The sequence below is a fragment of the Aegilops tauschii genome, chromosome 3 (genome assembly GCF_002575655.3).
Source record: "Aegilops tauschii subsp. strangulata cultivar AL8/78 chromosome 3, Aet v6.0, whole genome shotgun sequence".
Classification (NCBI taxonomy): Eukaryota; Viridiplantae; Streptophyta; class Magnoliopsida; order Poales; family Poaceae; genus Aegilops; species Aegilops tauschii.
The window spans coordinates 453,644,695-453,656,731 of NC_053037.3; the positions used below are offsets into that span (position 1 = coordinate 453,644,695).

The following is a 12,037-nucleotide window of genomic DNA, read 5'->3' on the forward strand; positions in this document are numbered from 1 at the left end:
AGTAAGGAAGGCGATGATGGTGGTCCTCTGCAGCAACGTAAACGGAGCATCTATACCGATTCTCCTTGTACTGATAGTGCATTACAAGGTCCAAGTCTCCGCTCCCCTACTCCACCATCCAAGGTGCTTGCTCTAACTTGGCAGTGTGATATCTGGTTGCATGTTGCATATGGTGTCTAGCTTGTATTGCTCCTAATTAGTGTAAACTGCATTCGCTTAGCTTACACATGATACGTGTGAATATGACACGCTTTCCTATTTTTGGTACATACAATATCTGTCTATCACACCATGTTCTTACATGAAACTACTCTTCTTGTGTATCCTGCATCAGTCACTTATGATGGAACGCCTTTAAGTTGGCAATGTGATATTGGTTTGCGGCTTGAATATGATTTCTAGCATGTATTGCTTCTAGTTTGATGAACGCCACCTATGACGAGACAGTTTTAACTTGGCAGAGTGATATTGATTGCACCTTTCATATGGTGTCTAGTTTGCAATGCTTCTAATTTGTTGAAGTTCCTTCTACTTAGTTACCACATCATAGGTGTGAATATGTCAAGCCGTCCATTTTTTCGTACACATTCCATCCTCGTATCATGACTTTGCCTTTCATCAGAGTAGTGTTCGTCAGTATCATGCATCAATGAGTTCTGAAGAGCAAATTTTATTCCTTTTTCTTGTGGGTTTGACTTGACAAGGCAAAATCAAGAAAGAGGAAGGAAAAGAGTAAGGAAGGCGATGATGGTGGTCCTCTGCAGCAACGTAAACGGAGCATCCGTACTGATTCTCCTTGTACTGATAGTGCATTACAAGGTCCAAGTCTCCGCTCCCCTACTCCACCATCCAAGGTGCTTGCTCTAACTTGGCAGTGTGATATCTGGTTGCATGTTGCATATGGTGTCTAGCTTTTATTGCTCCTAATTAGTGTAAACTGCATCTTCTTAGCTTACACATGATACGTGTGAATATGACACGCTTTCCTGTTTTTGGTACATACTATATTTGTCTATCACACCATGTTCTTACATGAAACTATTCTTCTTGTGTATCCTGCATCAGTCACTTATGATGGAACACCTTTAAGTTGGTAGTGTGATATTGGTTTGCGTCTTGAATATGATTTCTAGCATGTATTGCTTCTAGTTTGATGAACGCCGCCTATGATGAGACGGTTTTAACTTGGCAGAGTGATATTGATTGCATCTTTCATATGGTGTCTACTTTGCAGTGCTTCTAATTTGTTGAAGTGCCTTCTGCTTAGTTACCACATCATAGGTGTGAATATGTCAAGCCGTCCATTTTTTCGTACATATTCCATCCTCGTATCATGACTTTGCCTTTCATCAGAGTAGTGTTCGTCAGTATCATGCATCAATGAGTTCTGAAGAGCAAATTTTATTCCTTTTTCTTGTGGGTTTGACTTGGAAAGGCAAAATCAAGAAAGAGGAAGGAAAAGAGTAAGGAAGGCGATGATGGTGGTCCTCTGCAGCAACGTAAACGGAGCATCTGTACCGATTCTCCTTGTACTGATAGTGCATTACAAGGTCCAAGTCTCCGCTCCCCTACTCCACCATCCAAGGTGCTTGCTCTAACTTGGCAGTGTGATATCAGGTTGCATGTTGCATATGGTGTCTAGCTTTTATTGCTCCTAATTAGTGTAAACTACATCTTCTTAGCTTACACATGATACGTGTGAATATGACACGCTTTCCTGTTTTTGGTACATACTATATTTGTCGATCACACCATGTTCTTACATGAAACTATTCTTCTTGTGTATCCTGCATCAGTCACTTATGATGGAACACCTTTAAGTTGGTAGTGTGATATTGGTTTGCGTCGTGAATATGATTTCTAGCATGTATTGCTTCTAGTTTGATGAACGCCACCTATGACGAGACAGTTTTAACTTGGCAGAGCGATATTGATTGCATCTTTCATATGGTGTCTACTTTGCAGTGCTTCTAATTTGTTGAAGTGCCTTCTGCTTAGTTACCACATCATAGGTGTGAATATGTCAAGTCGTCCATTTTTTCGTACATATTCCATCCTCGTATCATGACTTTGTCTTTCATCAGAGTAGTGTTCGTCAGTATCATGCATCAATGAGTTCTGACGAGCAAATTTTATTCCTTTTTCTTGTGGGTTTGACTTGACAAGGCAAAATCAAGAAAGAGGAAGGAAAAGAGTAAGGAAGGCGATGATGGTGGTCCTCTGCAGCAACGTAAACGGAGCATCTGTACCGATTCTCCTTGTACTGATAGTGCATTACAAGGTCCAAGTCTCCGCTCCCCTACTCCACCATCCAAGGTGCTTGCTCTAACTTGGCAGTGTGATATCTGGTTGCATGTTGCATATGGTGTCTAGCTTTTATTGCTCCTAATTAGTGTAAACTGCATCTTCTTAGCTTACACATGATACATGTGAATATGACACGCTTTCCTGTTTTTGGTACATACTATATTTCTCTATCACACCATGTTCTTACATGAAACTATTCTTCTTGTGTATCCTGCATCAGTCACTTACGATGGAACACCTTTAAGTTGGTAGTGTGATATTGGTTTGCGTCTTGAATATGATTTCTAGCAAGTATTGCTTCTAGTTTGATGAACGCCACCTATGACGAGACAGTTTTAACTTGGCAGAGTGATATTGGTTGCATCTTTCATATGGTGTCTACTTTGCAGTGCTTCTAATTTGTTGAAGTGCCTTCTGCTTAGTTACCACATCATAGGTGTGAATATGTCAAGCCATCCATTTTTTCGTACATATTCCATCCTCGTATCATGACTTTGCCTTTCATTAGAGTAGTGTTTGTCAGTATCATGCTTCAATGAGTTCTGAAGAGCAAATTTTATTCCTTTTTCTTGTGGGTTTGACTTGACAAGGAAAATCAAGAAAGAGGAAGGAAAAGAGTAAGGAAGGCGATGATGGTGGTCCTCTGCAGCAACGTAAACGGAGCATCTGTACCGATTCTCCTTGTACTGATAGTGCATTACAATGTCCAAGTCTCCGCTCCCCTACTCCACCATCCAAGGTGCTTGCTCTAACTTGGCAGTGTGATATCTGGTTGCATGTTGCATACGGTGTCTAGCTTTTATTGCTCCTAATTAGTGTAAACTACATCTTCTTAGCTTACACATGATACGTGTGAATATGACACGCTTTCCTGTTTTTGGTACATACTATATTTGTCTATCACACCATGTTCTTACATGAAACTATTCTTCTTGTGTATCCTGCATCAGTCACTTATGATGGAACACCTTTAAGTTGGTAGTGTGATATTGGTTTGTGTCTTGAATATGATTTCTAGCATGTATTGCTTCTAGTTTGATGAACGCCACCTATGACGAGACAGTTTTAACTTGGCAGAGTGATATTGATTGCATCTTTCATATGGTGTCTACTTTGTAGTGCTTCTAATGTTTTAAAGTGCCTTCTGCTTAGTTACCACATCATAGGTGTGAATATGTCAAGACGTCCATTTTTTCGTTCATATTCCATCCTCGTATCATGTCTTTGCCTTTCATCAGAGTAGTGTTCGTCAGTATCATGCATGAATGAGTTCTGAAGAGCGAATTATATTCCTTTTTCTTGTCGGTTTGACCTCACAGTGCAAAATCAAGAAAGCTGAAGGAAATTGGCAAGGCATTGGATGACGGTGATCCTTCTGAGCAACTGAAACAGAGGTTCTCTACAGATTCTACTCCGCCATCCTCCCCACAAGATTTGCAAGACAACGCAAGCCTAGACAGTCAACGTAGCTGTGTAGATGATGAGCACATCTCCCCTACTCCACCATCACAGGTGCTTGCTCTAATTTGGCACTATTATATGTGGTTGCACGTTGCGTATGATGTCTAGCTTGTATTGCTTCTAACTTTGTTGAATTGCATCTGCTTACTTTACACATAATGCCTGTGAATATGACACGTGTTCCTGTTTCTAGAACATACGTGTACATGATGAGCACATCTCCCCTACTCCACCATCACAGGTGCTTGCTCTAATTTGGCACTATTATATGTGGTTGCACGTTGCGTATGATGTCTAGCTTGTATTGCTTCTAACTTTGTTGAATTGCATCTGCTTACTTTACACATAATGCCTGTGAATATGACACGTGTTCCTGTTTCTAGAACATACGTGTACATGATGAGCACATCTCCCCTACTCCACCATCACAGGTGCTTGCTCTAACTTGGCACTATTATATGTGGTTGCATGTTGCGTATGATGTCTAGCTTGTATTGCTTCTAACTTTTTGAATTGCATCTACTTACTTTACACATAATGCCTGTGAATATGACACGTGTTCCTGTTTCTAGAACATACGTGTACATGATGAGCACATCTCCCCTACTCCACCATCACAGGTGCTTGCTCTAATTTGGCACTATTATATGTGGTTGCACGTTGCGTATGATGTCTAGCTTGTATTGCTTCTAACTTTGTTGAATTGCATCTGCTTACTTTACACATAATGCCTGTGAATATGACACGTGTTCCTGTTTCTAGAACATACGTGTACATGATGAGCACATCTCCCCTACTCCACCATCACAGGTGCTTGCTCTAACTTGGCACTATTATATGTGGTTGCATGTTGCGTATGATGTCTAGCTTGTATTGCTTCTAACTTTGTTGAATTGCATCTACTTACTTTACGCATAATGCCTGTGAATATGACACATGTTCCTGTTTCTAGAACATACGTGTACATGATGAGCACATCTCCCCTACTCCACTATCACAGGTGCTTGCTCTACTTTGGAACTGTTATATGTGGTTGCGTTTTCCGTATGATGTCTAGTTTGTATTGCTTCTGATTATGTTGAATTGCATCTGCGTAGCTTACAACTTATACCTGCAACGATCACTTACCCATAAGACACATTTAACTTGGGACTGTGATGTAGGTTGCATCTTGCATTGTCTTCTAGCTTGTACTGCTTCTAATTTCTTGAAATGGCACTTACGATGAGACACTTTTTACCTGATAGAGTGATATTGGTTGCATGTTCATATGGTGCCTAGCTTTCATTTCTTCTAATTTTGTTGAAATGCCTTCCGCTTACTGTTTTTCATACATATTCCATCCTCCTATCGTACGAGTGAATATGAAACGCTGTCTTTTTTTGTATATATTCCATCCTCCTATCCTGCGCTTGCCTTACATCAAAGTAGTGTCCGTCTGTATCATGCATCAACCAGTTATGCAGAGCTAATTTTATTCATCTTCTTGTGGTTTTGACCTCATAAGGCAATATCAGAAAATAGTCAGGAAAAGAGTAAGTTAGGGGATGTTGGTGGTCCTCCGCACCGACGCAAACAGAGACTCTCTAGATTTGCCATTTCTACTGCTAATGAAGTTGAAGTCCCAAGTCTACATGATGAGTTCATCTCCCGTACTCCACCATCGCAGGTGCTTGCTCTAAGTTGACAGTGTGATAATTGGTTTCATGTTGCATATGTTGTCTAGCCTGTATTTCTTCTATTTTGATTAAATTGCACTTGCTGAGTTCATACGTTATACATGTGCATATGACATGGCGTTCTGTGTCTAGAATACACTACATCTATCTATCATACCATGTTCTTACATCAAAGTACTGCTGTTGTGTATCCCGCATCAGTCACTCATGATTGGACACTTTTAACATGGCAGTTTGATAGTGGTTGCATCTTGCATTGATTTCTATGTTGTACTGCTTCTAATTTTTCGATTGCCACTTAAGACAAGACACTTTTAACTTGGCAGAGTAATATTGGTTGCATCTTTCATATGGTGTCTAGCTTGCATTACTTCTATTCTCTTGAAAATCCTTCTGCTTAGTTTAAACATCGTAGCTGTGAATATGTCATGCCGTCCTATTTTTCTTACATTTTCCATCCTCATACGGTTGTCTTACATCAAAGTATTGCTTGTCTGTATCATGCATCAATGAGTTCTAAAGAGCGATTTTATTCTTTTGTGTTCTGGGTACGGCTTGACATGCATGGCAAAGTAAAAAAAGAGCAAGGAAAATAATATAGTAGGGAGTGGTGTTACTCGTCGGGTGAAACGGAAAAGGATCTGCCGTCCAGATTCTGCTGGTACTTATAGTGCAGTAGAAGATCCAAGTCCACCGGCTAAATCTACAAACACAGTATCACCTGCTCCACCAGCTGCAGCATCCGCTTCAAATGTACCAACATCTCAATGAGTTACACGTTCGTTTGTTCCGAAACTCGCCAGTTCCCAAGCTGCCTTCACACCTAACACTACTTCCGAAGCACTGCTGACACAACAAGACTTGGCAAGATCAGATGAACCTTATGTGCATCAACACCAAGACGGTACCTGACCGAGTGAAGTTGCGGTTGCATGCTCCTTTATATGTACTCTCACAGTTTGATATACACTAACACTTTCCATATTCGTTGTTGAACTAGCACCACGACGCAAGCGGAAACAGACATCAGGGATAATGCTTGACAGATCAACAAAATCTAAAGGAGGAAGAATGGAGATCCATTTTGAGGCGGGTTTAAAAAGGCCACGTGATGCTACAGAGTCAGCCAAGTTAGTATCAGGGTAGCCGCTGCCGTTAGGTGTCATGCACGTATCCTCCCAACGTGGATCCAGTACGGGAATGAGAAAGACAATACCCAGTTTAACACCTTCCTTGACCATTTATCTGTAAGTAATGTTATTCATCGCAATTAGTAATATTGTCTTGCTCTAACCCATACTTTCTAGCTTCCTCCTAATAAGACTCACATTCTTTTTTCAACAGATGAGGTTCAAGTTGCATCCGAAAGCTGATGCAACTAAACAAGCATGCACTCATGTTTTTCAGTCTGCTCTGCGACAGTATCGGTACCACCTTAGAAAATCTCACTTTGAAGGCAAGGCTAACAATGAAATCGCCCAAACATCTCCAGTGGAATATATTACAGATGAAGACTGGACAGCCCTTGTTAAACACTGGTCTGATCCAAAGTATCAGGTAGGCTATATGTATTTGATCAGACCACATATTGAACTTGTATTTATGTATGTGCCTTACAAGTGTATCTTCTTCTAGGCTAACTGTTTGAAGAACAAGACCAACCATTCTAAAGTGAAATTCCAACAGACAACAGGATCTCGTAGCTATATTGCACACTGCGAGGCTCTTGTAAATAGCTGCTACTTCCTTCTTTTTTTTGTGCCATATTATCGTATCTATATTGACTTGTTCCAAATACAGAGGAAAGCCTGTGCGGACCAAAAAGAACCTGAACCGAATGCAGTGCAAATCTTCAAGGATTGCCACACCAGCAAGATGAAGGGCATGAGCACACCAGTTTAAGCCACTGTTGCAAGTCCTTACTCCTCCTGCCTTTGAACTGATTGGTACTGTGATGTGTTCATTTAACTAATTGGTTTGCAGCCAATGTCAGTTACTCTGTTCACTTTTATACACAGTTGTCTTAACGTATCATTTCACCTCACATGGTTTAAAAGAGATGAAGGATATTGTTTTGGTCTTGATCTGTATTCTAGTTGTTATGTTCACGTGCGCACACAATGATAAAATAGCCTGTTTGTTTTATATCTGTTTGCCCATGGTATGAATGATGTCATACTATGTTCATCCTACTTTAAACCATGTCTCTTTATCCTTAGATGTCAACGAATGTGAGGAAATAGACAATAAAATAGGCATGCTACATGGACATATGTTCCGAAAGTGATTTTATTATGTAGTTGGCACTACAATACATGCTAATGTATTACCGTAGTTCACCAAAATAAGTTATGTATAAACGTGTAACCTACTTTGTTTGTTTTTGTCTCATTAGTAACTTATCTGGTACACTAATCTACAAGTTCAAACTTTCAGGAAGCTATGGAACAAATGATTGAACAGCCACAACCACCTGAAGGTGATGAGGCTACCACAGGCACAATGTCACCTCTTGCTGCAGTGCATCAGTATCTCTCTACTAACAGTGCAAAAGGCACCTTCCTGCGTAATTCTGGGTTGGTTGTCAAGGTAACCTCATCCAAATCGCCTACTGAACAAAATCTTCCTGCTAGACAGAGTGATATATCTGTGCTCCAGACACAAGTCCAATCCCTAATGGACGTCGTTTTGGAAACAAGAATAGTGGTTGACAAATGTCGTCAAGATATGAATGGTTTTGAAACCAGACTATCAGACATTCGCTTCGTTGTTCAAGAGCAATGGCGGAAAAAGGTGAAGATCGTGCTGCTCCATCAGATTCTACAGCCTGAAACATTAGCACTCAGGTCAAATGATCTGTGCTTCTATACATCTAATGGTGCTTTTATCTGCAAGGACTATAAACTTTATGGCAACAGGCCTTTTGTTGTATGGTTGGAATTTATTTTGTTGTGATACAACATTTATGATGCTGCCAATGGCTGCAATAATTACGACGCTATTTTTGTATAGTGTAGGTTTATCTTAGTAATGTATTCGGCCGAAAGCTTCGTAGGAGCCCAACATGCCAACATTCGTCGGGCCCATTCCAATTGGGCTAAAAACGATTATGGGCCGAAATTTGCATGTAGCCCACTAAAAATATCTAGGCCTAAATCAGCACAAGATTTCATATTTTTCTGGTAGGCCTGTGCCCATAGTGGGCCTTTAATAGGCCTAAACATAATTTGGGACCTCAGTAACAATAGGCCGTTTACAGGTGTAAATATCTCGAGACCATAAAAAACATGGGCCTTTAAAAGACCGAAAGTGAGATTGGGCCCATTTACGATGCGGATCTTTCACAGGCCGAAATTCGGACGGGCCGTAAATGCGCCGACCTAATACAATAGGCCTTTAACAGGCCGGAAGTTCAGTCGGGCTAGATTATCATCATTTTTATATGGGCCATTAATGGGCCCGATGTGACGTTGGGCCGCATATGGCCCATGCATTTCGTCCGACGTTAACAGGCCGAAAATCACAACAGGCCGAAAGTGGCCCAAATCTACAGTGGGCCTCTAACAGGCGAATGTTAGACATGGCCCAATGTGACCCAAATCCTTCACGGTCGTTTATGGGCCAAAAGTTTCAATGGCCTGCAAATGGGCCCAAATGAAGCAGGACCTTTAACAGGCCGGAAATACACCGGGCCGTAATTCGGCCCATATACTTAGCGGACTGTTAACGGGCCAGAAGTGACCATGGGTCGCGATGATGACAAGTTTAGGACAGGCCGTTGACGGGCCGATTTGACACTAGCCGTACGGGCCTTAACTGAGAATGTTGGGCCTTTAGCTAGACCGGCCCATTATGGTCTGCAAAATCTTGTGGGCCTTTAGCTGGGCTGGCCCATTGTGGTCCGCTAAATCTTGTGGGCCTTTAGCTGGGCCGGCCCATTATGGTCTGCAAAATCTTGTGGGACTTTAGCTGGGCCGGCCCATTATGGTCCGCTAAATCTTGTGGGCCTTTAGTTGGGCCGGCCCATTTAAACTTTATGGGCCACTTTTGGGCCCGTCCACGTGTCAACATATCATAGGCCCATCTCGACCGTTGGATGAGTGGCACCTGTGCCAATGCGGAGTTGACGCGTGGTTCTGTGGGCCAATGAGAATTTTACACGTGGAAAATCGGCATTAGTCGTGGCTGTTAGCGGGTTATCGGATCCAAAACCGGACCCGATAGCTTAACGGCGTCCCGTTACGACGGATGCCATGTGTCGGTCACCCTTGACGAAAGCACTTCTATGACACGCGATTTATTGTCATGGAAGTGGACACTTCCGTGATGATAATTTTGGTAATGTCATGGAACACTTCTACGAGAGCACAGGTATGACTATCTTCATTCTCTCATAAATTTGCCATGGATGTACATGCATGATAGAAAACGTGACCTACTGTGACAAACACGTATCATCACGGAAGTGTATTTTTTTGTAGTGTCCGGCAGCACCTCCGCCGAGCGGAAGCGCGGCCGGGGAGGCCGGGCGACCATGGCGCGCCTCCCTTCATTGGTGGGACTGCCACGTTGTCGGATCACGGGTTCCAGCAAAACCCTCAAGGTTCGAACACTAGGGTGCGCGCGAAGTTCTTTCCCCTCCTACCGATCCGCGTTCTAACTGGCTAAGATCTCGAGCACGAACTAGACAAACTCACAACACAAAAGACACAAGATTTATACTAGTTCGGGCCACTGTTGTGGTGTAATACCCTACTCCAGTGTGGTGGTGGTGGTGGATTGCCTCTTAGGCTGATGATGAACAATACAAGGGGAAGAACAGCCTCCTGAGGTTGAGGTGTTCTTGTGCTCAGTGAACTTGTGGGTGTGAGGATGGAAGACGGAATCGATCCGCCCTACTGTGGTGGCTAGTTCTACTTATATAGGCCCTGGTCCTCTTCCCAAATATTGGGCGGGAAGGGATCCCACAATGGCCAGATTTGAAGGGGAACATCTAGTATAGCTTATCCTGACAAAAGTGGTCTTCGCCTGCAAAGGCTCTGGTGGTGACGCCTCCTTGGGCTCCATGGTGACCTTTGTCTTGCCGTCCTGCTGGTCTTGGTCTTGTTGCACTGATATGGAAACCTTTGCTTGATGCCTCGGTACTCTGCGCCTGCGCTAGCTCCCTTAGCACCAAAGAGCAAACAAGGACACTGCGTGCGCTGGCGCCCGCCTGATCTTGATCGTCATAGCTCACGTCACGAGAACCTCGTGAGGTTTGCCCTGCCTTGATCTCTCTGCTCCTCGCGAGGCAACCTCGTGAGGCTGCTCCCGAGGAGGTCTTGGGTCATCCGCCTCGCGAGGCTTGGGCACTCGCAAGGGTGTTGGATGCCTTGTTGATGAAGATGGGCCGTACGGGCTTGCTAACAGAGCCACGCCGCGGGCCGCAGGCAGGCAAGTCTGGGGACCCCCATTCCCAGAACGACGACAGTAGCCCCCGGGCCCAAGGCGCGCTCGGGCTTGGCTTCGAGGCAAAGCCAAAGGTCAAGTGCGGAGCGCCGCAGGCCCCAAAAGCCTGCGGCCTTGGTCCACGCATGGCAGTTGATTGGACGTGGCCACGTGGGCGTCTCCGCTTCCCACGTTGCCTCGGCAACTGCCCGACTTGACAAGTCCCTACGACATGCAAGGGAAACCATCATTACCTGTGATCGTGGGAGGCGCCGGTTGGCAACTGGCTTCAGCTTCCGCGCTTCTTCGTTGACGAGCTGCCAGCCTCTGGTACAGGCGGGCTCTGGCTGCAGGTGGACGGCTGCTGCAGCAAGGTCTCCTGGGTCGTGGTCGAGGTCTCCGCCGCGGGCAACATAGCTCTGGCCCGAGGTTGGCAGACGTTCGCCCACGCGCGCGGCCTGGGCAGGCGATGCACCCTCCATTTCAAGTACGACGGTGATGCGACCCTCTACGTGAGGGTGTTTGGGGAAGATGGTCGCCGCACCGGGTGTTTCCCCGAGATGAACGACGGCGAGGAGGTGCTCGGCCTCGGCGACGGCCCTGACGAGGGCGAGGGCGAGCCCGCTGGTCGTGCCTCATCCAGTGTCGGTGGCTCTTCTCTTGGCGACAGCTCCAGCAGCAGCGGCTACGACCAGCCGCCACGCCGGCGCGCTTGCTTCGAAGGTGGTAGCGGGTCGTCTCATCGCCGTGCCTCCGTGAAGCACGAGGAGGGATCCGGCTAAGCTTGGGACGTCGCCGGGGGCCTGCCCCCGTAGACCGCTGCAGCACCACTTTTGTTGTGTTCCTCCTTTCCTTCCTGCATCAAGAATGAAACCAGTATGGGCCTGGAGGGGCGTGTATCGAACTATGATTCCTACGCTATGCCTGTTGTTTCAGTGCTGTGTGGTTACTTTGTGCAGAGGTAACTTAGCTTGGCGAGTTTGGGGCAGCCTCCTCTTCACGAGGCACTCGTTTCCTCGTGCCTGTCTTGACTTAGTGGTTGCTCAGGAACTGCAGAAAATTCGTTAGGAAGCTCGCTAGGAGACTTATCGTTCACCCAAGAATGGGTCCAGCGCTTTGTATCTCGGTACCCGAGGGGCACAGATTAGGAGAGATGCACCAGC

At 44.7% G+C, this 12,037-nt stretch overlaps 1 long non-coding RNA gene across 1 annotated transcript; it reads left to right on the top strand.

Moving 5' to 3' along the window:
* The first annotated feature begins 4,801 nt into the window (after positions 1–4,801).
* Positions 4,802–8,589, top strand: LOC141042462 (uncharacterized). The gene is made up of 6 exons (XR_012205314.1): positions 4,802–6,351; positions 6,448–6,694; positions 6,792–7,004; positions 7,083–7,175; positions 7,248–7,393; positions 7,884–8,589. It is a non-coding gene; the product is annotated as an uncharacterized lncRNA (long non-coding RNA).
* Positions 8,590–12,037: the final 3,448 nt, after the last annotated feature.